This window comes from Brachyhypopomus gauderio, chromosome 19 (genome assembly GCF_052324685.1).
Source record: "Brachyhypopomus gauderio isolate BG-103 chromosome 19, BGAUD_0.2, whole genome shotgun sequence".
Lineage (NCBI taxonomy): Eukaryota > Metazoa > Chordata > Actinopteri > Gymnotiformes > Hypopomidae > Brachyhypopomus > Brachyhypopomus gauderio.
This window is the reverse complement of record NC_135229.1, coordinates 10,228,421-10,249,774: the sequence shown is the minus strand read 5'-3', so window position 1 is coordinate 10,249,774 and position 21,354 is coordinate 10,228,421. Positions and strand designations below refer to the sequence as shown.

At 45.3% G+C, this 21,354-nt stretch overlaps 69 non-coding genes across 69 annotated transcripts; all 69 read right to left on the bottom strand.

The window, feature by feature from the left end:
• Window positions 1-331: 331 nt before the first annotated feature.
• On the bottom strand, window positions 332-402 carry trnag-gcc (transfer RNA glycine (anticodon GCC)). Its single transcript has one exon. It is a non-coding gene; the product is annotated as a tRNA-Gly (tRNA).
• A 117-nt stretch (window positions 403-519) lies between these two features.
• Window positions 520-590, bottom strand: trnag-gcc (transfer RNA glycine (anticodon GCC)). The gene has a single exon. It is a non-coding gene; the product is annotated as a tRNA-Gly (tRNA).
• Window positions 591-707: 117 nt separating this feature from the next.
• trnag-gcc (transfer RNA glycine (anticodon GCC)) lies at window positions 708-778 on the bottom strand. Its single transcript has one exon. It is a non-coding gene; the product is annotated as a tRNA-Gly (tRNA).
• Window positions 779-895: 117 nt separating this feature from the next.
• trnag-gcc (transfer RNA glycine (anticodon GCC)) lies at window positions 896-966 on the bottom strand. Its single transcript has one exon. It is a non-coding gene; the product is annotated as a tRNA-Gly (tRNA).
• Window positions 967-1,083: 117 nt separating this feature from the next.
• On the bottom strand, window positions 1,084-1,154 carry trnag-gcc (transfer RNA glycine (anticodon GCC)). The gene has a single exon. It is a non-coding gene; the product is annotated as a tRNA-Gly (tRNA).
• Window positions 1,155-1,653: 499 nt separating this feature from the next.
• trnag-gcc (transfer RNA glycine (anticodon GCC)) lies at window positions 1,654-1,724 on the bottom strand. The gene has a single exon. It is a non-coding gene; the product is annotated as a tRNA-Gly (tRNA).
• A 312-nt stretch (window positions 1,725-2,036) lies between these two features.
• On the bottom strand, window positions 2,037-2,107 carry trnag-gcc (transfer RNA glycine (anticodon GCC)). Its single transcript has one exon. It is a non-coding gene; the product is annotated as a tRNA-Gly (tRNA).
• A 117-nt stretch (window positions 2,108-2,224) lies between these two features.
• On the bottom strand, window positions 2,225-2,295 carry trnag-gcc (transfer RNA glycine (anticodon GCC)). Its single transcript has one exon. It is a non-coding gene; the product is annotated as a tRNA-Gly (tRNA).
• Window positions 2,296-2,606: 311 nt separating this feature from the next.
• trnag-gcc (transfer RNA glycine (anticodon GCC)) lies at window positions 2,607-2,677 on the bottom strand. Its single transcript has one exon. It is a non-coding gene; the product is annotated as a tRNA-Gly (tRNA).
• Window positions 2,678-2,982: 305 nt separating this feature from the next.
• trnag-gcc (transfer RNA glycine (anticodon GCC)) lies at window positions 2,983-3,053 on the bottom strand. Its single transcript has one exon. It is a non-coding gene; the product is annotated as a tRNA-Gly (tRNA).
• Window positions 3,054-3,170: 117 nt separating this feature from the next.
• On the bottom strand, window positions 3,171-3,241 carry trnag-gcc (transfer RNA glycine (anticodon GCC)). The gene has a single exon. It is a non-coding gene; the product is annotated as a tRNA-Gly (tRNA).
• Window positions 3,242-3,358: 117 nt separating this feature from the next.
• On the bottom strand, window positions 3,359-3,429 carry trnag-gcc (transfer RNA glycine (anticodon GCC)). The gene has a single exon. It is a non-coding gene; the product is annotated as a tRNA-Gly (tRNA).
• Window positions 3,430-3,546: 117 nt separating this feature from the next.
• On the bottom strand, window positions 3,547-3,617 carry trnag-gcc (transfer RNA glycine (anticodon GCC)). The gene has a single exon. It is a non-coding gene; the product is annotated as a tRNA-Gly (tRNA).
• Window positions 3,618-4,116: 499 nt separating this feature from the next.
• trnag-gcc (transfer RNA glycine (anticodon GCC)) lies at window positions 4,117-4,187 on the bottom strand. The gene has a single exon. It is a non-coding gene; the product is annotated as a tRNA-Gly (tRNA).
• Window positions 4,188-4,304: 117 nt separating this feature from the next.
• On the bottom strand, window positions 4,305-4,375 carry trnag-gcc (transfer RNA glycine (anticodon GCC)). Its single transcript has one exon. It is a non-coding gene; the product is annotated as a tRNA-Gly (tRNA).
• A 117-nt stretch (window positions 4,376-4,492) lies between these two features.
• trnag-gcc (transfer RNA glycine (anticodon GCC)) lies at window positions 4,493-4,563 on the bottom strand. Its single transcript has one exon. It is a non-coding gene; the product is annotated as a tRNA-Gly (tRNA).
• Window positions 4,564-5,062: 499 nt separating this feature from the next.
• On the bottom strand, window positions 5,063-5,133 carry trnag-gcc (transfer RNA glycine (anticodon GCC)). Its single transcript has one exon. It is a non-coding gene; the product is annotated as a tRNA-Gly (tRNA).
• Window positions 5,134-6,008: 875 nt separating this feature from the next.
• trnag-gcc (transfer RNA glycine (anticodon GCC)) lies at window positions 6,009-6,079 on the bottom strand. The gene has a single exon. It is a non-coding gene; the product is annotated as a tRNA-Gly (tRNA).
• A 312-nt stretch (window positions 6,080-6,391) lies between these two features.
• Window positions 6,392-6,462, bottom strand: trnag-gcc (transfer RNA glycine (anticodon GCC)). The gene has a single exon. It is a non-coding gene; the product is annotated as a tRNA-Gly (tRNA).
• A 117-nt stretch (window positions 6,463-6,579) lies between these two features.
• trnag-gcc (transfer RNA glycine (anticodon GCC)) lies at window positions 6,580-6,650 on the bottom strand. Its single transcript has one exon. It is a non-coding gene; the product is annotated as a tRNA-Gly (tRNA).
• A 311-nt stretch (window positions 6,651-6,961) lies between these two features.
• Window positions 6,962-7,032, bottom strand: trnag-gcc (transfer RNA glycine (anticodon GCC)). The gene has a single exon. It is a non-coding gene; the product is annotated as a tRNA-Gly (tRNA).
• A 305-nt stretch (window positions 7,033-7,337) lies between these two features.
• Window positions 7,338-7,408, bottom strand: trnag-gcc (transfer RNA glycine (anticodon GCC)). Its single transcript has one exon. It is a non-coding gene; the product is annotated as a tRNA-Gly (tRNA).
• Window positions 7,409-7,525: 117 nt separating this feature from the next.
• On the bottom strand, window positions 7,526-7,596 carry trnag-gcc (transfer RNA glycine (anticodon GCC)). Its single transcript has one exon. It is a non-coding gene; the product is annotated as a tRNA-Gly (tRNA).
• Window positions 7,597-7,713: 117 nt separating this feature from the next.
• Window positions 7,714-7,784, bottom strand: trnag-gcc (transfer RNA glycine (anticodon GCC)). Its single transcript has one exon. It is a non-coding gene; the product is annotated as a tRNA-Gly (tRNA).
• A 117-nt stretch (window positions 7,785-7,901) lies between these two features.
• Window positions 7,902-7,972, bottom strand: trnag-gcc (transfer RNA glycine (anticodon GCC)). The gene has a single exon. It is a non-coding gene; the product is annotated as a tRNA-Gly (tRNA).
• A 499-nt stretch (window positions 7,973-8,471) lies between these two features.
• On the bottom strand, window positions 8,472-8,542 carry trnag-gcc (transfer RNA glycine (anticodon GCC)). Its single transcript has one exon. It is a non-coding gene; the product is annotated as a tRNA-Gly (tRNA).
• A 305-nt stretch (window positions 8,543-8,847) lies between these two features.
• trnag-gcc (transfer RNA glycine (anticodon GCC)) lies at window positions 8,848-8,918 on the bottom strand. The gene has a single exon. It is a non-coding gene; the product is annotated as a tRNA-Gly (tRNA).
• Window positions 8,919-9,417: 499 nt separating this feature from the next.
• On the bottom strand, window positions 9,418-9,488 carry trnag-gcc (transfer RNA glycine (anticodon GCC)). Its single transcript has one exon. It is a non-coding gene; the product is annotated as a tRNA-Gly (tRNA).
• A 493-nt stretch (window positions 9,489-9,981) lies between these two features.
• trnag-gcc (transfer RNA glycine (anticodon GCC)) lies at window positions 9,982-10,052 on the bottom strand. Its single transcript has one exon. It is a non-coding gene; the product is annotated as a tRNA-Gly (tRNA).
• Window positions 10,053-10,169: 117 nt separating this feature from the next.
• trnag-gcc (transfer RNA glycine (anticodon GCC)) lies at window positions 10,170-10,240 on the bottom strand. Its single transcript has one exon. It is a non-coding gene; the product is annotated as a tRNA-Gly (tRNA).
• Window positions 10,241-10,357: 117 nt separating this feature from the next.
• Window positions 10,358-10,428, bottom strand: trnag-gcc (transfer RNA glycine (anticodon GCC)). The gene has a single exon. It is a non-coding gene; the product is annotated as a tRNA-Gly (tRNA).
• A 505-nt stretch (window positions 10,429-10,933) lies between these two features.
• trnag-gcc (transfer RNA glycine (anticodon GCC)) lies at window positions 10,934-11,004 on the bottom strand. Its single transcript has one exon. It is a non-coding gene; the product is annotated as a tRNA-Gly (tRNA).
• Window positions 11,005-11,121: 117 nt separating this feature from the next.
• trnag-gcc (transfer RNA glycine (anticodon GCC)) lies at window positions 11,122-11,192 on the bottom strand. Its single transcript has one exon. It is a non-coding gene; the product is annotated as a tRNA-Gly (tRNA).
• A 117-nt stretch (window positions 11,193-11,309) lies between these two features.
• Window positions 11,310-11,380, bottom strand: trnag-gcc (transfer RNA glycine (anticodon GCC)). Its single transcript has one exon. It is a non-coding gene; the product is annotated as a tRNA-Gly (tRNA).
• A 117-nt stretch (window positions 11,381-11,497) lies between these two features.
• Window positions 11,498-11,568, bottom strand: trnag-gcc (transfer RNA glycine (anticodon GCC)). The gene has a single exon. It is a non-coding gene; the product is annotated as a tRNA-Gly (tRNA).
• A 499-nt stretch (window positions 11,569-12,067) lies between these two features.
• Window positions 12,068-12,138, bottom strand: trnag-gcc (transfer RNA glycine (anticodon GCC)). Its single transcript has one exon. It is a non-coding gene; the product is annotated as a tRNA-Gly (tRNA).
• Window positions 12,139-12,631: 493 nt separating this feature from the next.
• On the bottom strand, window positions 12,632-12,702 carry trnag-gcc (transfer RNA glycine (anticodon GCC)). Its single transcript has one exon. It is a non-coding gene; the product is annotated as a tRNA-Gly (tRNA).
• Window positions 12,703-12,819: 117 nt separating this feature from the next.
• On the bottom strand, window positions 12,820-12,890 carry trnag-gcc (transfer RNA glycine (anticodon GCC)). The gene has a single exon. It is a non-coding gene; the product is annotated as a tRNA-Gly (tRNA).
• A 117-nt stretch (window positions 12,891-13,007) lies between these two features.
• Window positions 13,008-13,078, bottom strand: trnag-gcc (transfer RNA glycine (anticodon GCC)). The gene has a single exon. It is a non-coding gene; the product is annotated as a tRNA-Gly (tRNA).
• A 505-nt stretch (window positions 13,079-13,583) lies between these two features.
• Window positions 13,584-13,654, bottom strand: trnag-gcc (transfer RNA glycine (anticodon GCC)). The gene has a single exon. It is a non-coding gene; the product is annotated as a tRNA-Gly (tRNA).
• A 117-nt stretch (window positions 13,655-13,771) lies between these two features.
• trnag-gcc (transfer RNA glycine (anticodon GCC)) lies at window positions 13,772-13,842 on the bottom strand. The gene has a single exon. It is a non-coding gene; the product is annotated as a tRNA-Gly (tRNA).
• A 117-nt stretch (window positions 13,843-13,959) lies between these two features.
• On the bottom strand, window positions 13,960-14,030 carry trnag-gcc (transfer RNA glycine (anticodon GCC)). Its single transcript has one exon. It is a non-coding gene; the product is annotated as a tRNA-Gly (tRNA).
• Window positions 14,031-14,147: 117 nt separating this feature from the next.
• Window positions 14,148-14,218, bottom strand: trnag-gcc (transfer RNA glycine (anticodon GCC)). The gene has a single exon. It is a non-coding gene; the product is annotated as a tRNA-Gly (tRNA).
• A 499-nt stretch (window positions 14,219-14,717) lies between these two features.
• On the bottom strand, window positions 14,718-14,788 carry trnag-gcc (transfer RNA glycine (anticodon GCC)). The gene has a single exon. It is a non-coding gene; the product is annotated as a tRNA-Gly (tRNA).
• Window positions 14,789-14,905: 117 nt separating this feature from the next.
• trnag-gcc (transfer RNA glycine (anticodon GCC)) lies at window positions 14,906-14,976 on the bottom strand. Its single transcript has one exon. It is a non-coding gene; the product is annotated as a tRNA-Gly (tRNA).
• Window positions 14,977-15,281: 305 nt separating this feature from the next.
• On the bottom strand, window positions 15,282-15,352 carry trnag-gcc (transfer RNA glycine (anticodon GCC)). Its single transcript has one exon. It is a non-coding gene; the product is annotated as a tRNA-Gly (tRNA).
• A 117-nt stretch (window positions 15,353-15,469) lies between these two features.
• Window positions 15,470-15,540, bottom strand: trnag-gcc (transfer RNA glycine (anticodon GCC)). Its single transcript has one exon. It is a non-coding gene; the product is annotated as a tRNA-Gly (tRNA).
• A 117-nt stretch (window positions 15,541-15,657) lies between these two features.
• On the bottom strand, window positions 15,658-15,728 carry trnag-gcc (transfer RNA glycine (anticodon GCC)). The gene has a single exon. It is a non-coding gene; the product is annotated as a tRNA-Gly (tRNA).
• A 117-nt stretch (window positions 15,729-15,845) lies between these two features.
• Window positions 15,846-15,916, bottom strand: trnag-gcc (transfer RNA glycine (anticodon GCC)). Its single transcript has one exon. It is a non-coding gene; the product is annotated as a tRNA-Gly (tRNA).
• A 117-nt stretch (window positions 15,917-16,033) lies between these two features.
• On the bottom strand, window positions 16,034-16,104 carry trnag-gcc (transfer RNA glycine (anticodon GCC)). The gene has a single exon. It is a non-coding gene; the product is annotated as a tRNA-Gly (tRNA).
• Window positions 16,105-16,421: 317 nt separating this feature from the next.
• trnag-gcc (transfer RNA glycine (anticodon GCC)) lies at window positions 16,422-16,492 on the bottom strand. The gene has a single exon. It is a non-coding gene; the product is annotated as a tRNA-Gly (tRNA).
• A 117-nt stretch (window positions 16,493-16,609) lies between these two features.
• trnag-gcc (transfer RNA glycine (anticodon GCC)) lies at window positions 16,610-16,680 on the bottom strand. Its single transcript has one exon. It is a non-coding gene; the product is annotated as a tRNA-Gly (tRNA).
• A 117-nt stretch (window positions 16,681-16,797) lies between these two features.
• On the bottom strand, window positions 16,798-16,868 carry trnag-gcc (transfer RNA glycine (anticodon GCC)). Its single transcript has one exon. It is a non-coding gene; the product is annotated as a tRNA-Gly (tRNA).
• Window positions 16,869-17,367: 499 nt separating this feature from the next.
• Window positions 17,368-17,438, bottom strand: trnag-gcc (transfer RNA glycine (anticodon GCC)). The gene has a single exon. It is a non-coding gene; the product is annotated as a tRNA-Gly (tRNA).
• Window positions 17,439-17,743: 305 nt separating this feature from the next.
• trnag-gcc (transfer RNA glycine (anticodon GCC)) lies at window positions 17,744-17,814 on the bottom strand. The gene has a single exon. It is a non-coding gene; the product is annotated as a tRNA-Gly (tRNA).
• A 117-nt stretch (window positions 17,815-17,931) lies between these two features.
• On the bottom strand, window positions 17,932-18,002 carry trnag-gcc (transfer RNA glycine (anticodon GCC)). Its single transcript has one exon. It is a non-coding gene; the product is annotated as a tRNA-Gly (tRNA).
• A 317-nt stretch (window positions 18,003-18,319) lies between these two features.
• trnag-gcc (transfer RNA glycine (anticodon GCC)) lies at window positions 18,320-18,390 on the bottom strand. Its single transcript has one exon. It is a non-coding gene; the product is annotated as a tRNA-Gly (tRNA).
• Window positions 18,391-18,507: 117 nt separating this feature from the next.
• Window positions 18,508-18,578, bottom strand: trnag-gcc (transfer RNA glycine (anticodon GCC)). The gene has a single exon. It is a non-coding gene; the product is annotated as a tRNA-Gly (tRNA).
• Window positions 18,579-18,695: 117 nt separating this feature from the next.
• Window positions 18,696-18,766, bottom strand: trnag-gcc (transfer RNA glycine (anticodon GCC)). The gene has a single exon. It is a non-coding gene; the product is annotated as a tRNA-Gly (tRNA).
• Window positions 18,767-18,889: 123 nt separating this feature from the next.
• On the bottom strand, window positions 18,890-18,960 carry trnag-gcc (transfer RNA glycine (anticodon GCC)). Its single transcript has one exon. It is a non-coding gene; the product is annotated as a tRNA-Gly (tRNA).
• A 311-nt stretch (window positions 18,961-19,271) lies between these two features.
• On the bottom strand, window positions 19,272-19,342 carry trnag-gcc (transfer RNA glycine (anticodon GCC)). The gene has a single exon. It is a non-coding gene; the product is annotated as a tRNA-Gly (tRNA).
• Window positions 19,343-19,459: 117 nt separating this feature from the next.
• On the bottom strand, window positions 19,460-19,530 carry trnag-gcc (transfer RNA glycine (anticodon GCC)). The gene has a single exon. It is a non-coding gene; the product is annotated as a tRNA-Gly (tRNA).
• A 117-nt stretch (window positions 19,531-19,647) lies between these two features.
• On the bottom strand, window positions 19,648-19,718 carry trnag-gcc (transfer RNA glycine (anticodon GCC)). The gene has a single exon. It is a non-coding gene; the product is annotated as a tRNA-Gly (tRNA).
• A 117-nt stretch (window positions 19,719-19,835) lies between these two features.
• trnag-gcc (transfer RNA glycine (anticodon GCC)) lies at window positions 19,836-19,906 on the bottom strand. Its single transcript has one exon. It is a non-coding gene; the product is annotated as a tRNA-Gly (tRNA).
• Window positions 19,907-20,023: 117 nt separating this feature from the next.
• trnag-gcc (transfer RNA glycine (anticodon GCC)) lies at window positions 20,024-20,094 on the bottom strand. The gene has a single exon. It is a non-coding gene; the product is annotated as a tRNA-Gly (tRNA).
• A 117-nt stretch (window positions 20,095-20,211) lies between these two features.
• trnag-gcc (transfer RNA glycine (anticodon GCC)) lies at window positions 20,212-20,282 on the bottom strand. The gene has a single exon. It is a non-coding gene; the product is annotated as a tRNA-Gly (tRNA).
• Window positions 20,283-20,787: 505 nt separating this feature from the next.
• trnag-gcc (transfer RNA glycine (anticodon GCC)) lies at window positions 20,788-20,858 on the bottom strand. Its single transcript has one exon. It is a non-coding gene; the product is annotated as a tRNA-Gly (tRNA).
• A 117-nt stretch (window positions 20,859-20,975) lies between these two features.
• trnag-gcc (transfer RNA glycine (anticodon GCC)) lies at window positions 20,976-21,046 on the bottom strand. The gene has a single exon. It is a non-coding gene; the product is annotated as a tRNA-Gly (tRNA).
• Window positions 21,047-21,163: 117 nt separating this feature from the next.
• Window positions 21,164-21,234, bottom strand: trnag-gcc (transfer RNA glycine (anticodon GCC)). The gene has a single exon. It is a non-coding gene; the product is annotated as a tRNA-Gly (tRNA).
• Between the last annotated feature and the right edge of the window lie 120 nt (window positions 21,235-21,354).

Sequence of the window (21,354 nt, the reverse complement as noted above, 5' to 3'; positions counted from 1 at the left end):
GAATTCTACCACTGAACCACCAATGCTTGCTCACTGTCTGTTTTATGTTTTGTTTTTCCTGGGATTGTATCCATCTAAACAAAAGGAGGTCTTTCATTTGTTAGGTAAAGCTAAACAAAGAAGCAATCAGAACAGACAGCCTCTGCATTGGCCGGGAATCGGACCCGGGTCTCCCGCGTGGCAGGCGAGAATTCTACAACTGAACCACCAATGCTTGCTCACTGTCTGTTTTATGTTTTATTTTTCCTGATATTGTATCCATCTAAACAAAAGGAGGCCTTTCATTTGTTAGGTAAAGCTAAACAAAGAAGCAATCAGAACAGACAGCCTCTGCATTGGCCGGGAATCGGACCCGGGTCTCCCGCGTGGCAGGCGAGAATTCTACCACTGAACCACCAATGCTTGCTCACAGTTTGTTTTATGTTTTATTTTTCCTGAGATTGTATCCATCTAAACAAAAGGAGGACTTTCATTTGTTAGGTTAAGCTAAACAAAGAAGCAATCAGAACAGACAGCCTCTGCATTGGCCGGGAATCGGACCCGGGTCTCCCGCGTGGCAGGCGAGAATTCTACCACTGAACCACCAATGCTTGCTCACAGTTTGTTTTATGTTTTATTTTTCCTGAGATTGTATCCATCTAAACAAAAGGAGGCCTTTCATTTGTTAGGTAAAGCTAAACAAAGAAGCAATCAGAACAGACAGCCTCTGCATTGGCCGGGAATCGGACCCGGGTCTCCCGCGTGGCAGGCGAGAATTCTACCACTGAACCACCAATGCTTGCTCACAGTTTGTTTTATGTTTTATTTTTCCTGAGATTGTATCCATCTAAACAAAAGGAGGCCTTTCATTTGTTAGGTAAAGCTAAACAAAGAAGCAATCAGAACAGACAGCCTCTGCATTGGCCGGGAATCGGACCCGGGTCTCCCGCGTGGCAGGCGAGAATTCTACCACTGAACCACCAATGCTTGCTCACAGTTTGTTTTATGTTTTATTTTTCCTGAGATTGTATCCATCTAAACAAAATGAGGCCTTTCATTTGTTAGGTAAAGCTAAACAAAGAAGCAATCAGAACAGACAGCCTCTGCATTGGCCGGGAATCGGACCCGGGTCTCCCGCGTGGCAGGCGAGAATTCTACCACTGAACCACCAATGCTTGCTCACTGTCTGTTTTATGTTTTATTTTTCCTGAGATTGTTTCCATCTAAACAAATGGAGGCCTTTCATTCGTTAGGTAAAGCTAAACAAAGAAGCAATCAGAACAGACAGCCTCTGCATTGGCCGGGAATCGGACTCGGGTCTCCCGCGTGGCAGGCGAGAATTCTACCACTGAACCACCAATGCCTGCTCCAAGTCTGTTTTTTGTTTGTTTTTCCTGAGAGAGTTTCGATCCAAACAATATTGTGACATTTATTTGTAAGGTAATGCTTGAAATAAAAGACCCATTGTCTGGAATGGTACAGTCTCTGCATTGGCCGGGAATCGGACCTGGGTCTCCCGCGTGGCAGGCGAGAATTCTACCACTGAACCACCAATGCTTGCTCACAGTTTGTTTTATGTTTTATTTTTCCTGAGATTGTATCCATCTAAACAAAAGGAGGCCTTTCATTTGTTAGGTAAAGCTAAACAAAGAAGCAATCAGAACAGACAGCCTCTGCATTGGCCGGGAATCGGACCCGGGTCTCCCGCGTGGCAGGCGAGAATTCTACCACTGAACCACCAATGCTTGCTCACTGTCTGTTTTATGTTTTATTTTTCCTGAGAGAGTTTCGATCCAAACAATATTGTGACATTTATTTGTAAGGTAATGCTTGAAATAAAAGACCCATTGTCTGGAATGGTACAGTCTCTGCATTGGCCGGGAATCGGACCTGGGTCTCCCGCGTGGCAGGCGAGAATTCTACCACTGAACCACCAATGCTTGCTCACTGTCTGTTTTATGTTTTATTTTTCCTGAGATTGTATCCATCTAAACAAAAGGAGGCCTTTCATTTGTTAGGTAAAGCTAAACAAAGAAGCAATCAGAACAGACAGCCTCTGCATTGGCCGGGAATCGGACCCGGGTCTCCCGCGTGGCAGGCGAGAATTCTACCACTGAACCACCAATGCTTGCTCACTGTCTGTTTTATGTTTTATTTTTCCTGAGATTGTATCCATCTAAACAAAAGGAGGCCTTTCATTTGTTAGGTAAAGCTAAACAAAGAAGCAATCAGAACAGACAGCCTCTGCATTGGCCGGGAATCGGACCCGGGTCTCCCGCGTGGCAGGCGAGAATTCTACCACTGAACCACCAATGCTTGCTCACACTTTGTTTTATGTTTTATTTTTCCTGAGATTGTATCCATCTAAACAAAAGGAGGCCTTTCATTTGTTAGGTAAAGCTAAACAAAGAAGCAATCAGAACAGACAGCCTCTGCATTGGCCGGGAATCGGACCCCGGTCTCCCGCGTGGCAGGCGAGAATTCTACCACTGAACCACCAATGCCTGCTCCAAGTCTGTTTTTTGTTTGTTTTTCCTGAGAGAGTTTCGATCCAAACAATATTGTGACGTTTATTTGTAAGGTAATGCTTGAAATAAAAGACCCATTGTCTGGAATGGTACAGTCTCTGCATTGGCCGGGAATCGGACCCGGGTCTCCCGCGTGGCAGGCGAGAATTCTACCACTGAACCACCAATGCTTGCTCACTGTCTGTTTTATGTTTTGTTTTTCCTGGGATTGTATCCATCTAAACAAAAGGAGGTCTTTCATTTGTTAGGTAAAGCTAAACAAAGAAGCAATCAGAACAGACAGCCTCTGCATTGGCCGGGAATCGGATCCGGGTCTCCCGCGTGGCAGGCGAGAATTCTACCACTGAACCACCAATGCTTGCTCACAGTTTGTTTTATGTTTTATTTTTCCTGAGATTGTATCCATCTAAACAAAAGGAGGACTTTCATTTGTTAGGTTAAGCTAAACAAAGAAGCAATCAGAACAGACAGCCTCTGCATTGGCCGGGAATCGGACCCGGGTCTCCCGCGTGGCAGGCGAGAATTCTACCACTGAACCACCAATGCTTGCTCACAGTTTGTTTTATGTTTTATTTTTCCTGAGATTGTATCCATCTAAACAAAAGGAGGCCTTTCATTTGTTAGGTAAAGCTAAACAAAGAAGCAATCAGAACAGACAGCCTCTGCATTGGCCGGGAATCGGACCCGGGTCTCCCGCGTGGCAGGCGAGAATTCTACCACTGAACCACCAATGCTTGCTCACAGTTTGTTTTATGTTTTATTTTTCCTGAGATTGTATCCATCTAAACAAAAGGAGGCCTTTCATTTGTTAGGTAAAGCTAAACAAAGAAGCAATCAGAACAGACAGCCTCTGCATTGGCCGGGAATCGGACCCGGGTCTCCCGCGTGGCAGGCGAGAATTCTACCACTGAACCACCAATGCTTGCTCACAGTTTGTTTTATGTTTTATTTTTCCTGAGATTGTATCCATCTAAACAAAATGAGGCCTTTCATTTGTTAGGTAAAGCTAAACAAAGAAGCAATCAGAACAGACAGCCTCTGCATTGGCCGGGAATCGGACCCGGGTCTCCCGCGTGGCAGGCGAGAATTCTACCACTGAACCACCAATGCTTGCTCACTGTCTGTTTTATGTTTTATTTTTCCTGAGATTGTTTCCATCTAAACAAATGGAGGCCTTTCATTCGTTAGGTAAAGCTAAACAAAGAAGCAATCAGAACAGACAGCCTCTGCATTGGCCGGGAATCGGACTCGGGTCTCCCGCGTGGCAGGCGAGAATTCTACCACTGAACCACCAATGCCTGCTCCAAGTCTGTTTTTTGTTTGTTTTTCCTGAGAGAGTTTCGATCCAAACAATATTGTGACATTTATTTGTAAGGTAATGCTTGAAATAAAAGACCCATTGTCTGGAATGGTACAGTCTCTGCATTGGCCGGGAATCGGACCTGGGTCTCCCGCGTGGCAGGCGAGAATTCTACCACTGAACCACCAATGCTTGCTCACAGTTTGTTTTATGTTTTATTTTTCCTGAGATTGTATCCATCTAAACAAAAGGAGGCCTTTCATTTGTTAGGTAAAGCTAAACAAAGAAGCAATCAGAACAGACAGCCTCTGCATTGGCCGGGAATCGGACCCGGGTCTCCCGCGTGGCAGGCGAGAATTCTACCACTGAACCACCAATGCTTGCTCACTGTCTGTTTTATGTTTTATTTTTCCTGAGATTGTATCCATCTAAACAAAAGGAGGCCTTTCATTTGTTAGGTAAAGCTAAACAAAGAAGCAATCAGAACAGACAGCCTCTGCATTGGCCGGGAATCGGACCCGGGTCTCCCGCGTGGCAGGCGAGAATTCTACCACTGAACCACCAATGCTTGCTCACTGTCTGTTTTATGTTTTATTTTTCCTGAGATTGTATCCATCTAAACAAAAGGAGGCCTTTCATTTGTTAGGTAAAGCTAAACAAAGAAGCAATCAGAACAGACAGCCTCTGCATTGGCCGGGAATCGGACCCGGGTCTCCCGCGTGGCAGGCGAGAATTCTACCACTGAACCACCAATGCTTGCTCACAGTTTGTTTTATGTTTTATTTTTCCTGAGATTGTATCCATCTAAACAAAAGGAGGCCTTTCATTTGTTAGGTAAAGCTAAACAAAGAAGCAATCAGAACAGACAGCCTCTGCATTGGCCGGGAATCGGACCCGGGTCTCCCGCGCGGCAGGCGAGAATTCTACCACTGAACCACCAATGCTTGCTCACACTTTGTTTTATGTTTTATTTTTCCTGAGATTGTATCCATCTAAACAAAAGGAGGCCTTTCATTTGTTAGGTAAAGCTAAACAAAGAAGCAATCAGAACAGACAGCCTCTGCATTGGCCGGGAATCGGACCCCGGTCTCCCGCGTGGCAGGCGAGAATTCTACCACTGAACCACCAATGCCTGCTCCAAGTCTGTTTTTTGTTTGTTTTTCCTGAGAGAGTTTCGATCCAAACAATATTGTGACGTTTATTTGTATGGTAATGCTTGAAATAAAAGACCCATTGTCTGGAATGGTACAGTCTCTGCATTGGCCGGGAATCGGACCCGGGTCTCCCGCGTGGCAGGCGAGAATTCTACCACTGAACCACCAATGCTTGCTCACTGTCTGTTTTATGTTTTGTTTTTCCTGGGATTGTATCCATCTAAACAAAAGGAGGTCTTTCATTTGTTAGGTAAAGCTAAACAAAGAAGCAATCAGAACAGACAGCCTCTGCATTGGCCGGGAATCAGACCCGGGTCTCCCGCGTGGCAGGCGAGAATTCTACCACTGAACCACCAATGCTTGCTCACTGTCTGTTTTATGTTTTATTTTTCCTGAGATTGTTTCCATCTAAACAAAAGGAGGGATTTCATTTGTTAGGTAAAGCTAAACAAAGAAGCAATCAGAACAGACAGCCTCTGCATTGGCCGGGAATCGGACCCGGGTTTCCCGCGTGGCAGGCGAGAATTCTACCACTGAACCACCAATGCTTGCTCACTGTCTGTTTTATGTTTTATTTTTCCTGATATTGTATCCATCTAAACAAAAGGAGGCCTTTCATTTGTTAGGTAAAGCTAAACAAAGAAGCAATCAGAACAGACAGCCTCTGCATTGGCCGGGAATCGGACTCGGGTCTCCCGCGTGGCAGGCGAGAATTCTACCACTGAACCACCAATGCCTGCTCCAAGTCTGTTTTTTGTTTGTTTTTCCTGAGAGAGTTTCGATCCAAACAATATTGTGACATTTATTTGTAAGGTAATGCTTGAAATAAAAGACCCATTGTCTGGAATGGTACAGTCTCTGCATTGGCCGGGAATCGGACCTGGGTCTCCCGCGTGGCAGGCGAGAATTCTACCACTGAACCACCAATGCTTGCTCACAGTTTGTTTTATGTTTTATTTTTCCTGAGATTGTATCCATCTAAACAAAAGGAGGCCTTTCATTTGTTAGGTAAAGCTAAACAAAGAAGCAATCAGAACAGACAGCCTCTGCATTGGCCGGGAATCGGACCCGGGTCTCCCGCGTGGCAGGCGAGAATTCTACCACTGAACCACCAATGCTTGCTCACTGTCTGTTTTATGTTTTATTTTTCCTGAGAGAGTTTCGATCCAAACAATATTGTGACATTTATTTGTAAGGTAATGCTTGAAATAAAAGACCCATTGTCTGGAATGGTACAGTCTCTGCATTGGCCGGGAATCGGACCTGGGTCTCCCGCGTGGCAGGCGAGAATTCTACCACTGAACCACCAATGCTTGCTCACTGTCTGTTTTATGTTTTATTTTTCCTGAGATTGTATCCATCTAAACAAAAGGAGGCCTTTCATTTGTTAGGTAAAGCTAAACAAAGAAGCAATCAGAACAGACAGCCTCTGCATTGGCCGGGAATCGGACCCGGGTCTCCCGCGTGGCAGGCGAGAATTCTACCACTGAACCACCAATGCTTGCTCACTGTCTGTTTTATGTTTTATTTTTCCTGAGATTGTATCCATCTAAACAAAAGGAGGCCTTTCATTTGTTAGGTAAAGCTAAACAAAGAAGCAATCAGAACAGACAGCCTCTGCATTGGCCGGGAATCGGACCCGGGTCTCCCGCGTGGCAGGCGAGAATTCTACCACTGAACCACCAATGCTTGCTCACACTTTGTTTTATGTTTTATTTTTCCTGAGATTGTATCCATCTAAACAAAAGGAGGCATTTCATTTGTTAGGTAAAGCTAAACAAAGAAGCAATCAGAACAGACAGCCTCTGCATTGGCCGGGAATCGGACCCCGGTCTCCCGCGTGGCAGGCGAGAATTCTACCACTGAACCACCAATGCCTGCTCCAAGTCTGTTTTTTGTTTGTTTTTCCTGAGAGAGTTTCGATCCAAACAATATTGTGACGTTTATTTGTAAGGTAATGCTTGAAATAAAAGACCCATTGTCTGGAATGGTACAGTCTCTGCATTGGCCGGGAATCGGACCCGGGTCTCCCGCGTGGCAGGCGAGAATTCTACCACTGAACCACCAATGCTTGCTCACTGTCTGTTTTATGTTTTGTTTTTCCTGGGATTGTATCCATCTAAACAAAAGGAGGTCTTTCATTTGTTAGGTAAAGCTAAACAAAGAAGCAATCAGAACAGACAGCCTCTGCATTGGCCGGGAATCGGATCCGGGTCTCCCGCGTGGCAGGCGAGAATTCTACCACTGAACCACCAATGCTTGCTCACAGTTTGTTTTATGTTTTATTTTTCCTGAGATTGTATCCATCTAAACAAAAGGAGGACTTTCATTTGTTAGGTTAAGCTAAACAAAGAAGCAATCAGAACAGACAGCCTCTGCATTGGCCGGGAATCGGACCCGGGTCTCCCGCGTGGCAGGCGAGAATTCTACCACTGAACCACCAATGCTTGCTCACAGTTTGTTTTATGTTTTATTTTTCCTGAGATTGTATCCATCTAAACAAAAGGAGGCCTTTCATTTGTTAGGTAAAGCTAAACAAAGAAGCAATCAGAACAGACAGCCTCTGCATTGGCCGGGAATCGGACCCGGGTCTCCCGCGTGGCAGGCGAGAATTCTACCACTGAACCACCAATGCTTGCTCACAGTTTGTTTTATGTTTTATTTTTCCTGAGATTGTATCCATCTAAACAAAAGGAGGCCTTTCATTTGTTAGGTAAAGCTAAACAAAGAAGCAATCAGAACAGACAGCCTCTGCATTGGCCGGGAATCGGACCCGGGTCTCCCGCGTGGCAGGCGAGAATTCTACCACTGAACCACCAATGCTTGCTCACAGTTTGTTTTATGTTTTATTTTTCCTGAGATTGTATCCATCTAAACAAAATGAGGCCTTTCATTTGTTAGGTAAAGCTAAACAAAGAAGCAATCAGAACAGACAGCCTCTGCATTGGCCGGGAATCGGACCCGGGTCTCCCGCGTGGCAGGCGAGAATTCTACCACTGAACCACCAATGCTTGCTCACTGTCTGTTTTATGTTTTATTTTTCCTGAGATTGTTTCCATCTAAACAAATGGAGGCCTTTCATTCGTTAGGTAAAGCTAAACAAAGAAGCAATCAGAACAGACAGCCTCTGCATTGGCCGGGAATCGGACTCGGGTCTCCCGCGTGGCAGGCGAGAATTCTACCACTGAACCACCAATGCCTGCTCCAAGTCTGTTTTTTGTTTGTTTTTCCTGAGAGAGTTTCGATCCAAACAATATTGTGACATTTATTTGTAAGGTAATGCTTGAAATAAAAGACCCATTGTCTGGAATGGTACAGTCTCTGCATTGGCCGGGAATCGGACCTGGGTCTCCCGCGTGGCAGGCGAGAATTCTACCACTGAACCACCAATGCTTGCTCACAGTTTGTTTTATGTTTTATTTTTCCTGAGATTGTATCCATCTAAACAAAAGGAGGCCTTTCATTTGTTAGGTAAAGCTAAACAAAGAAGCAATCAGAACAGACAGCCTCTGCATTGGCCGGGAATCGGACCCGGGTCTCCCGCGTGGCAGGCGAGAATTCTACCACTGAACCACCAATGCTTGCTCACTGTCTGTTTTATGTTTTATTTTTCCTGAGATTGTATCCATCTAAACAAAAGGAGGCCTTTCATTTGTTAGGTAAAGCTAAACAAAGAAGCAATCAGAACAGACAGCCTCTGCATTGGCCAGGAATCGGACCCGGGTCTCCCGCGTGGCAGGCGAGAATTCTACCACTGAACCACCAATGCTTGCTCACTGTCTGTTTTATGTTTTATTTTTCCTGAGATTGTATCCATCTAAACAAAAGGAGGCCTTTCATTTGTTAGGTAAAGCTAAACAAAGAAGCAATCAGAACAGACAGCCTCTGCATTGGCCGGGAATCGGACCCGGGTCTCCCGCGTGGCAGGCGAGAATTCTACCACTGAACCACCAATGCTTGCTCACAGTTTGTTTTATGTTTTATTTTTCCTGAGATTGTATCCATCTAAACAAAAGGAGGCCTTTCATTTGTTAGGTAAAGCTAAACAAAGAAGCAATCAGAACAGACAGCCTCTGCATTGGCCGGGAATCGGACCCGGGTCTCCCGCGCGGCAGGCGAGAATTCTACCACTGAACCACCAATGCTTGCTCACACTTTGTTTTATGTTTTATTTTTCCTGAGATTGTATCCATCTAAACAAAAGGAGGCTTTTCATTTGTTAGGTAAAGCTAAACAAAGAAGCAATCAGAACAGACAGCCTCTGCATTGGCCGGGAATCGGACCTCGGTCTCCCGCGTGGCAGGCGAGAATTCTACCACTGAACCACCAATGCCTGCTCCAAGTCTGTTTTTTGTTTGTTTTTCCTGAGAGAGTTTCGATCCAAACAATATTGTGACGTTTATTTGTATGGTAATGCTTGAAATAAAAGACCCATTGTCTGGAATGGTACAGTCTCTGCATTGGCCGGGAATCGGACCCGGGTCTCCCGCGTGGCAGGCGAGAATTCTACCACTGAACCACCAATGCTTGCTCACTGTCTGTTTTATGTTTTGTTTTTCCTGGGATTGTATCCATCTAAACAAAAGGAGGTCTTTCATTTGTTAGGTAAAGCTAAACAAAGAAGCAATCAGAACAGACAGCCTCTGCATTGGCCGGGAATCAGACCCGGGTCTCCCGCGTGGCAGGCGAGAATTCTACCACTGAACCACCAATGCTTGCTCACTGTCTGTTTTATGTTTTATTTTTCCTGAGATTGTTTCCATCTAAACAAAAGGAGGGATTTCATTTGTTAGGTAAAGCTAAACAAAGAAGCAATCAGAACAGACAGCCTCTGCATTGGCCGGGAATCGGACCCGGGTTTCCCGCGTGGCAGGCGAGAATTCTACCACTGAACCACCAATGCTTGCTCACTGTCTGTTTTATGTTTTATTTTTCCTGATATTGTATCCATCTAAACAAAAGGAGGCCTTTCATTTGTTAGGTAAAGCTAAACAAAGAAGCAATCAGAACAGACAGCCTCTGCATTGGCCGGGAATCGGACCCGGGTCTCCCGCGTGGCAGGCGAGAATTCTACCACTGAACCACCAATGCTTGCTCACAGTTTGTTTTATGTTTTATTTTTCCTGAGATTGTATCCATCTAAACAAAAGGAGGCCTTTCATTTGTTAGGTAAAGCTAAACAAAGAAGCAATCAGAACAGACAGCCTCTGCATTGGCCGGGAATCGGACCCGGGTCTCCCGCGTGGCAGGCGAGAATTCTACCACTGAACCACCAATGCTTGCTCACTGTCTGTTTTATGTTTTATTTTTCCTGAGATTGTTTCCATCTAAACAAATGGAGGCCTTTCATTCGTTAGGTAAAGCTAAATAAAGAAGCAATCAGAACAGACAGCCTCTGCATTGGCCGGGAATCGGACCCGGGTCTCCCGCGTGGCAGGCGAGAATTCTACCACTGAACCACCAATGCCTGCTCCAAGTCTGTTTTTTGTTTGTTTTTCCTGAGAGAGTTTCGATCCAAACAATATTGTGACATTTATTTGTAAGGTAATGCTTGAAATAAAAGACCCATTGTCTGGAATGGTACAGTCTCTGCACTGGCCGGGAATCGGACCCGGGTCTCCCGCGTGGCAGGCGAGAATTCTACCACTGAACCACCAATGCCTGCTCCAAGTCTGTTTTTTGTTTGTTTTTCCTGAGAGAGTTTCGATCCAAACAATATTGTGACATTTATTTGTAAGGTAATGCTTGAAATAAAAGACCCATTGTCTGGAATGGTACAGTCTCTGCATTGGCCGGGAATCGGACCTGGGTCTCCCGCGTGGCAGGCGAGAATTCTACCACTGAACCACCAATGCTTGCTCACAGTTTGTTTTATGTTTTATTTTTCCTGAGATTGTATCCATCTAAACAAAAGGAGGCCTTTCATTTGTTAGGTAAAGCTAAACAAAGAAGCAATCAGAACAGACAGCCTCTGCATTGGCCGGGAATCGGACCCGGGTCTCCCGCGTGGCAGGCGAGAATTCTACCACTGAACCACCAATGCTTGCTCACTGTCTGTTTTATGTTTTATTTTTCCTGAGATTGTATCCATCTAAACAAAAGGAGGCCTTTCATTTGTTAGGTAAAGCTAAACAAAGAAGCAATCAGAACAGACAGCCTCTGCATTGGCCGGGAATCGGACCCGGGTCTCCCGCGTGGCAGGCGAGAATTCTACCACTGAACCACCAATGCTTGCTCACTGTCTGTTTTATGTTTTATTTTTCCTGAGATTGTATCCATCTAAACAAAAGGAGGCCTTTCATTTGTTAGGTAAAGCTAAACAAAGAAGCAATCAGAACAGACAGCCTCTGCATTGGCCGGGAATCGGACCCGGGTCTCCCGCGTGGCAGGCGAGAATTCTACCACTGAACCACCAATGCTTGCTCACAGTTTGTTTTATGTTTTATTTTTCCTGAGATTGTATCCATCTAAACAAAAGGAGGCCTTTCATTTGTTAGGTAAAGCTAAACAAAGAAGCAATCAGAACAGACAGCCTCTGCATTGGCCGGGAATCGGACCCGGGTCTCCCGCGTGGCAGGCGAGAATTCTACCACTGAACCACCAATGCTTGCTCACAGTTTGTTTTATGTTTTATTTTTCCTGAGATTGTATCCATCTAAACAAAAGGAGGCCTTTCATTTGTTAGGTAAAGCTAAACAAAGAAGCAATCAGAACAGACAGCCTCTGCATTGGCCGGGAATCGGACCCGGGTCTCCCGCGCGGCAGGCGAGAATTCTACCACTGAACCACCAATGCTTGCTCACACTTTGTTTTATGTTTTATTTTTCCTGAGATTGTATCCATCTAAACAAAAGGAGGCCTTTCATTTGTTAGGTAAAGCTAAACAAAGAAGCAATCAGAACAGACAGCCTCTGCATTGGCCGGGAATCGGACCCCGGTCTCCCGCGTGGCAGGCGAGAATTCTACCACTGAACCACCAATGCCTGCTCCAAGTCTGTTTTTTGTTTGTTTTTCCTGAGAGAGTTTCGATCCAAACAATATTGTGACGTTTATTTGTATGGTAATGCTTGAAATAAAAGACCCATTGTCTGGAATGGTACAGTCTCTGCATTGGCCGGGAATCGGACCCGGGTCTCCCGCGTGGCAGGCGAGAATTCTACCACTGAACCACCAATGCTTGCTCACTGTCTGTTTTATGTTTTGTTTTTCCTGGGATTGTATCCATCTAAACAAAAGGAGGTCTTTCATTTGTTAGGTAAAGCTAAACAAAGAAGCAATCAGAACAGACAGCCTCTGCATTGGCCGGGAATCAGACCCGGGTCTCCCCCGTGGCAGGCGAGAATTCTACCACTGAACCACCAATGCTTGCTCACTGTCTGTTTTATGTTTTATTTTTCCTGAGATTGTTTCCATCTAAACAAAAGGAGGGATTTCATTTGTTAGGTAAAGCTAAACAAAGAAGCAATCAGAACAGACAGCCTCTGCATTGGCCGGGAATCGGACCCGGGTTTCCCGCGTGGCAGGCGAGAATTCTACCACTGAACCACCAATGCTTGCTCACTGTCTGTTTTATGTTTTATTTTTCCTGATATTGTATCCATCTAAACAAAAGGAGGCCTTTCATTTGTTAGGTAAAGCTAAACAAAGAAGCAATCAGAACAGACAGCCTCTGCATTGGCCGGGAATCGGACCCGGGTCTCCCGCGTGGCAGGCGAGAATTCTACCACTGAACCACCAATGCTTGCTCACAGTTTGTTTTATGTTTTATTTTTCCTGAGATTGTATCCATCTAAACAAAAGGAGGCCTTTCATTTGTTAGGTAAAGCTAAACAAAGAAGCAATCAGAACAGACAGCCTCTGCATTGGCCGGGAATCGGACCCGGGTCTCCCGCGTGGCAGGCGAGAATTCTACCACTGAACCACCAATGCTTGCTCACTGTCTGTTTTATGTTTTATTTTTCCTGAGATTGTTTCCATCTAAACAAATGGAGGCCTTTCATTCGTTAGGTAAAGCTAAATAAAGAAGCAATCAGAACAGACAGCCTCTGCATTGGCCGGGAATCGGACCCGGGTCTCCCGCGTGGCAGGCGAGAATTCTACCACTGAACCACCAATGCCTGCTCCAAGTCTGTTTTTTGTTTGTTTTTCCTGAGAGAGTTTCGATCCAAACAATATTGTGACATTTATTTGTAAGGTAATGCTTGAAATAAAAGACCCATTGTCTGGAATGGTACAGTCTCTGCACTGGCCGGGAATCGGACCCGGGTCTCCCGCGTGGCAGGCGAGAATTCTACCACTGAACCACCAATGCCTGCTCCAAGTCTGTTTTTTGTTTGTTTTTCCTGAGAGAGTTTCGATCCAAACAATATTGTGACATTTATTTGTAAGGTAATGCTTGAAATAAAAGACCCATTGTCTGGAATGGTACAGTCTCTGCATTGGCCGGGAATCGGACCTGGGTCTCCCGCGTGGCAGGCGAGAATTCTACCACTGAACCACCAATGCTTGCTCACAGTTTGTTTTATGTTTTATTTTTCCTGAGATTGTATCCATCTAAACAAAAGGAGGCCTTTCATTTGTTAGGTAAAGCTAAACAAAGAAGCAATCAGAACAGACAGCCTCTGCATTGGCCGGGAATCGGACCCGGGTCTCCCGCGTGGCAGGCGAGAATTCTACCACTGAACCACCAATGCTTGCTCACTGTCTGTTTTATGTTTTATTTTTCCTGAGATTGTATCCATCTAAACAAAAGGAGGCCTTTCATTTGTTAGGTAAAGCTAAACAAAGAAGCAATCAGAACAGACAGCCTCTGCATTGGCCGGGAATCGGACCCGGGTCTCCCGCGTGGCAGGCGAGAATTCTACCACTGAACCACCAATGCTTGCTCACTGTCTGTTTTATGTTTTATTTTTCCTGAGATTGTATCCATCTAAACAAAAGGAGGCCTTTCATTTGTTAGGTAAAGCTAAACAAAGAAGCAATCAGAACAGACAGCCTCTGCATTGGCCGGGAATCGGACCCGGGTCTCCCGCGTGGCAGGCGAGAATTCTACCACTGAACCACCAATGCTTGCTCACTGTCTGTTTTATGTTTTATTTTTCCTGAGATTGTATCCATCTAAACAAAAGGAGGCCTTTCATTTGTTAGGTAAAGCTAAACAAAGAAGCAATCAGAACAGACAGCCTCTGCATTGGCCGGGAATCGGACCCGGGTCTCCCGCGTGGCAGGCGAGAATTCTACCACTGAACCACCAATGCTTGCTCACAGTTTGTTTTATGTTTTATTTTTCCTGAGATTGTATCCATCTAAACAAAAGGAGGCCTTTCATTTGTTAGGTAAAGCTAAACAAAGAAGCAATCAGAACAGACAGCCTCTGCATTGGCCGGGAATCGGACCCGGGTCTCCCGCGCGGCAGGCGAGAATTCTACCACTGAACCACCAATGCTTGCTCACACTTTGTTTTATGTTTTATTTTTCCTGAGATTGTATCCATCTAAACAAAAGGAGGCCTTTCATTTGTTAGGTAAAGCTAAACAAAGAAGCAATCAGAACAGACAGCCTCTGCATTGGCCGGGAATCGGACCCCGGTCTCCCGCGTGGCAGGCGAGAATTCTACCACTGAACCACCAATGCCTGCTCCAAGTCTGTTTTTTGTTTGTTTTTCCTGAGAGAGTTTCGATCCAAACAATATTGTGACGTTTATTTGTAAGGTAATGCTTGAAATAAAAGACCCATTGTCTGGAATGGTACAGTCTCTGCATTGGCCGGGAATCGGACCCGGGTCTCCCGCGTGGCAGGCGAGAATTCTACCACTGAACCACCAATGCTTGCTCACTGTCTGTTTTATGTTTTGTTTTTCCTGGGATTGTATCCATCTAAACAAAAGGAGGTCTTTCATTTGTTAGGTAAAGCTAAACAAAGAAGCAATCAGAACAGACAGCCTCTGCATTGGCCGGGAATCGGACCCGGGTCTCCCGCGTGGCAGGCGAGAATTCTACCACTGAACCACCAATGCTTGCTCACTGTCTGTTTTATGTTTTATTTTTCCTGAGATTGTTTCCATCTAAACAAAAGGAGGGATTTCATTTGTTAGGTAAAGCTAAACAAAGAAGCAATCAGAACAGACAGCCTCTGCATTGGCCGGGAATCGGACCCGGGTTTCCCGCGTGGCAGGCGAGAATTCTACCACTGAACCACCAATGCTTGCTCACTGTCTGTTTTATGTTTTATTTTTCCTGATATTGTATCCATCTAAACAAAAGGAGGCCTTTCATTTGTTAGGTAAAGCTAAACAAAGAAGCAATCAGAACAGACAGCCTCTGCATTGGCCGGGAATCGGACCCGGGTCTCCCGCGTGGCAGGCGAGAATTCTACCACTGAACCACCAATGCTTGCTCACAGTTTGTTTTATGTTTTATTTTTCCTGAGATTGTATCCATCTAAACAAAAGGAGGCCTTTCATTTGTTAGGTAAAGCTAAACAAAGAAGCAATCAGAACAGACAGCCTCTGCATTGGCCGGGAATCGGACCCGGGTCTCCCGCGTGGCAGGCGAGAATTCTACCACTGAACCACCAATGCTTGATCACAGTTTGTTTTATGTTTTATTTTTCCTGAGATTGTATCCATCTAAACAAAAGGAGGCCTTTCATTTGTTAGGTAAAGCTAAACAAAGAAGCAATCAGAACAGACAGCCTCTGCATTGGCCGGGAATCGGACCCGGGTCTCCCGCGTGGCAGGCGAGAATTCTACCACTGAACCACCAATGCTTGCTCACTGTCTGTTTTATGTTTTATTTTTCCTGAGATTGTTTCCATCTAAACAAATGGAGGCCTTTCATTCGTTAGGTAAAGCTAAACAAAGAAGCAATCAGAACAGACAGCCTCTGCATTGGCCGGGAATCGGACCCGGGTCTCCCGCGTGGCAGGCGAGAATTCTACCACTGAACCACCAATGCTTGCTCACTGTCTGTTTTATGTTTTATTTTTCCTGAGATTGTTTCCATCTAAACAAATGGAGGCCTTTCATTCGTTAGGTAAAGCTAAATAAAGAAGCAATCAGAACAGACAGCCTCTGCATTGGCCGGGAATCGGACCCGGGTCTCCCGCGTGGCAGGCGAGAATTCTACCACTGAACCACCAATGCCTGCTCCAAGTCTGTTTTTTGTTTGTTTTTCCTGAGAGAGTTTCGATCCAAACAATATTGTGACATTTATTTGTAAGGTAATGCTTGAAATAAAAGACCCATTGTCTGGAATGGTACAGTCTCTGCACTGGCCGGGAATCGGACCCGGGTCTCCCGCGTGGCAGGCGAGAATTCTACCACTGAACCACCAATGCCTGCTCCAAGTCTGTTTTTTGTTTGTTTTTCCTGAGAGAGTTTCGATCCAAACAATATTGTGACATTTATTTGTAAGGTAATGCTTGAAATAAAAGACCCATTGTCTGGAATGGTACAGTCTCTGCATTGGCCGGGAATCGGACCCGGGTCTCCCGCGTGGCAGGCGAGAATTCTACCACTGAACCACCAATGCTTGCTCACAGTTTGTTTTATGTTTTATTTTTCCTGAGATTGTATCCATCTAAACAAAAGGAGGCCTTTCATTTGTTAGGTAAAGCTAAACAAAGAAGCAATCAAAACAGACAGCCTCTGCATTGGCCGGGAATCGGACCCGGGTCTCCCGCGTGGCAGGCGAGAATTCTACCACTGAACCACCAATGCTTGCTCACTGTCTGTTTTATGTTTTATTTTTCCTGAGATTGTATCCATCTAAACAAAAGGAGGCCTTTCATTTGTTAGGTAAAGCTAAACAAAGAAGCAATCAGAACAGACAGCCTCTGCATTGGCCGGGAATCGGACCCGGGTCTCCCGCGTGGCAGGCGAGAATTCTACCACTGAACCACCAATGCTTGCTCACAGTTTGTTTTATGTTTTATTTTTCCTGAGATTGTATCCATCTAAACAAAAGGAGGCCTTTCATTTGTTAGGTAAAGCTAAACAAAGAAGCAATCAGAACAGACAGCCTCTGCATTGGCCGGGAATCGGACCCGGGTCTCCCGCGTGGCAGGTGAGAATTCTACCACTGAACCACCAATGCTTGCTCACAGTTTGTTTTATGTTTTATTTTTCCTGAGATTGTATCCATCTAAACAAAAGGAGGCCTTTCATTTGTTAGGTAAAGCTAAACAAAGAAGCAATCAGAACAGACAGCCTCTGCATTGGCCGGGAATCGGACCCGGGTCTCCCGCGTGGCAGGCGAGAATTCTACCACCGAACCACCAATGCCTGCTCCAAGTCAGTTTTTTGTTTGTTTTTCCTGAGAGAGTTTCGATCCAAACAATATTGTGACGTTTATTTGTAAGGTAATGCTTGAAATAAAAGACCCATTGTCTGGAATGGTGCAGTCTCTGCATTGGCCGGGAATCGGACCCGGGTCTCCCGCGTGGCAGGCGAGAATTCTACCACTGAACCACCAATGCTTGCTCACTGTCTGTTTTATGTTTTGTTTTTCCTGATATTGTATCCATCTAAACAAAAGGAGGCCTTTCATTTGTTAGGTAAAGCTAAACAAAGAAGCAATCAGAACAGACAGCCTCTGCATTGGCCGGGAATCGGACCCGGGTCTCCCGCGTGGCAGGGGAGAATTCTACCACTGAACCACCAATGCTTGCTCACAGTTTGTTTTATGTTTTATTTTTCCTGAGATTGTATCCATCTAAACAAAAGGAGGCCTTTCATTTGTTAGGTAAAGCTAAACAAAGAAGCAATCAGAACAGACAGCCTCTGCATTGGCCGGGAATCGGACCCGGGTCTCCCGCGTGGCAGGCGAGAATTCTACCACTGAACCACCAATGCTTGATCACAGTTTGTTTTATGTTTTATTTTTCCTGAGATTGTATCCATCTAAACAAAAGGAGGCCTTTCATTTGTTAGGTAAAGCTAAACAAAGAAGCAATCAGAACAGACAGCCTCTGCATTGGCCGGGAATCGGACCCGGGTCTCCCGCGTGGCAGGCGAGAATTCTACCACTGAACCACCAATGCCTGCTCCAAGTCTGTTTTTTGTTTGTTTTTCCTGAGAGAGTTTCGATCCAAACAATATTGTGACATTTATTTGTAAGGTAATGCTTGAAATAAAAGACCCATTGTCTGGAATGGTACAGTCTCTGCACTGGCCGGGAATCGGACCCGGGTCTCCCGCGTGGCAGGCGAGAATTCTACCACTGAACCACCAATGCCTGCTCCAAGTCTGTTTTTTGTTTGTTTTTCCTGAGAGAGTTTCGATCCAAACAATATTGTGACATTTATTTGTAAGGTAATGCTTGAAATAAAAGACCCATTGTCTGGAATGGTACAGTCTCTGCATTGGCCGGGAATCGGACCCGGGTCTCCCGCGTGGCAGGCGAGAATTCTACCACTGAACCACCAATGCTTGCTCACAGTTTGTTTTATGTTTTATTTTTCCTGAGATTGTATCCATCTAAACAAAAGGAGGCCTTTCATTTGTTAGGTAAAGCTAAACAAAGAAGCAATCAGAACAGACAGCCTCTGCATTGGCCGGGAATCGGACCCGGGTCTCCCGCGTGGCAGGCGAGAATTCTACCACTGAACCACCAATGCTTGCTCACAGTTTGTTTTATGTTTTATTTTTCCTGAGATTGTATCCATCTAAACAAAAGGAGGCCTTTCATTTGTTAGGTAAAGCTAAACAAAGAAGCAATCAGAACAGACAGCCTCTGCATTGGCCGGGAATCGGACCCGGGTCTCCCGCGTGGCAGGCGAGAATTCTACCACTGAACCACCAATGCTTGCTCACTGTCTGTTTTATGTTTGTTTTTCCTGAGAGAGTTTCGATCCAAACAATATTGTGACGTTTATTTGTAAGGTAATGCTTGAAATAAAAGACCCATTGTCTGGAATGGTACAGTCTCTGCATTGGCCGGGAATCGGACCCGGGTCTCCCGCGTGGCAGGCGAGAATTCTACCACTGAACCACCAATGCTTGCTCACTGTCTGTTTTAGGTTTTATTTTTCCTGAGATTGTTTCCATCTAAACAAATGGAGGGCTTTCAATCGTTAGGTAAAGCTAAACAAAGAAGCAATCAGAACAGACAGCCTCTGCATTGGCCGGGAATCGGACCCGGGTCTCCCGCGTGGCAGGTGAGAATTCTACCACTGAACCACCAATGCCTGCTCCAAGTCTGTTTTTTGTTTGTTTTTCCTGAGAGAGTTTCGATCCAAACAATATTGTGACGTTTATTTGTAAGGTAATGCTTGAAATAAAAGACCCATTGTCTGGAATGGTACAGTCTCTGCATTGGCCGGGAATCGGACCCGGGTCTCCCGCGTGGCAGGCGAGAATTCTACCACTGAACCACCAATGCTTGCTCACTGTCTGTTTTATGTTTTGTTTTTCCTGGGATTGTATCCATCTAAACAAAAGGAGGTCTTTCATTTGTTAGGTAAAGCTAAACAAAGAAGCAATCAGAACAGACAGCCTCTGCATTGGCCGGGAATCGGACCCGGGTCTCCCGCGTGGCAGGCGAGAATTCTACCACTGAACCACCAATGCTTGCTCACAGTTTGTTTTATGTTTTATTTTTCCTGAGATTGTATCCATCTAAACAAAAGGAGGCCTTTCATTTGTTAGGTAAAGCTAAACAAAGAAGCAATCAGAACAGACAGCCTCTGCATTGGCCGGGAATCGGACCCGGGTCTCCCGCGTGGCAGGCGAGAATTCTACCACTGAACCACCAATGCTTGCTCACTGTCTGTTTTATGTTTTATTTTTCCTGATATTGTATCCATCTAAACAAAAGGAGGCCTTTCATTTGTTAGGTAAAGCTAAACAAAGAAGCAATCAGAACAGACAGCCTCTGCATTGGCCGGGAATCGGACCCGGGTCTCCCGCGTGGCAGGCGAGAATTCTACCACTGAACCACCAATGCTTGCTCACAGTTTGTTTTATGTTTTATTTTTCCTGAGATTGTATCCATCTAAACAAAAGGAGGCCTTTCATTTGTTAGGTAAAGCTAAACAAAGAAGCAATCAGAACAGACAGCCTCTGCATTGGCCGGGAATCGGACCCGGGTCTCCCGCGTGGCAGGCGAGAATTCTACCACTGAACCACCAATGCTTGCTCACAGTTTGTTTTATGTTTTATTTTTCCTGAGATTGTATCCATCTAAACAAAAGGAGGCCTTTCATTTGTTAGGTAAAGCTAAACAAAGAAGCAATCAGAACAGACAGCCTCTGCATTGGCCGGGAATCGGACCCGGGTCTCCCGCGTGGCAGGCGAGAATTCTACCACTGAACCACCAATGCTTGCTCACTGTCTGTTTTATGTTTGTTTTTCCTGAGAGAGTTTCGATCCAAACAATATTGTGACGTTTATTTGTAAGGTAATGCTTGAAATAAAAGACCCATTGTCTGGAATGGTACAGTCTCTGCATTGGCCGGGAATCAGACCCGGGTCTCCCGCGTGGCAGGCGAGAATTCTACCACTGAACCACCAATGCTTGCTCACTGTCTGTTTTAGGTTTTATTTTTCCTGAGATTGTTTCCATCTAAACAAATGGAGGGCTTTCATTCGTTAGGTAAAGCTAAACAAAGAAGCAATCAGAACAGACAGCCTCTGCATTGGCCGGGAATCGGACCCGGGTCTCCCGCGTGGCAGGTGAGAATTCTACCACTGAACCACCAATGCCTGCTCCAAGTCTGTTTTTTGTTTGTTTTTCCTGAGAGAGTTTCGATCCAAACAATATTGTGACGTTTATTTGTAAGGTAATGCTTGAAATAAAAGACCCATTGTCTGGAATGGTACAGTCTCTGCATTGGCCGGGAATCGGACCCGGGTCTCCCGCGTGGCAGGCGAGAATTCTACCACTGAACCACCAATGCTTGCTCACAGTTTGTTTTATGTTTTATTTTTCCTGAGATTGTATCCATCTAAACAAAAGGAGGCCTTTCATTTGTTAGGTAAAGCTAAACAAAGAAGCAATCAGAACAGACAGCCTCTGCATTGGCCGGGAATCGGACCCGGGTCTCCCGCGTGGCAGGCGAGAATTCTACCACTGAACCACCAATGCTTGCTCACAGTTTGTTTTATGTTTTATTTTTCCTGAGATTGTATCCATCTAAACAAAAGGAGGCCTTTCATTTGTTAGGTAAAGCTAAACAAAGAAGCAATCAGAACAGACAGCCTCTGCATTGGCCGGGAATCGGACCCGGGTCTCCCGCGTGGCAGGCGAGAATTCTACCACTGAACCACCAATGCTTGCTCACTGTCTGTTTTATGTTTGTTTTTCCTGAGAGAGTTTCGATCCAAACAATATTGTGACGTTTATTTGTAAGGTAATGCTTGAAATAAAAGACCCATTGTCTGGAATGGTACAGT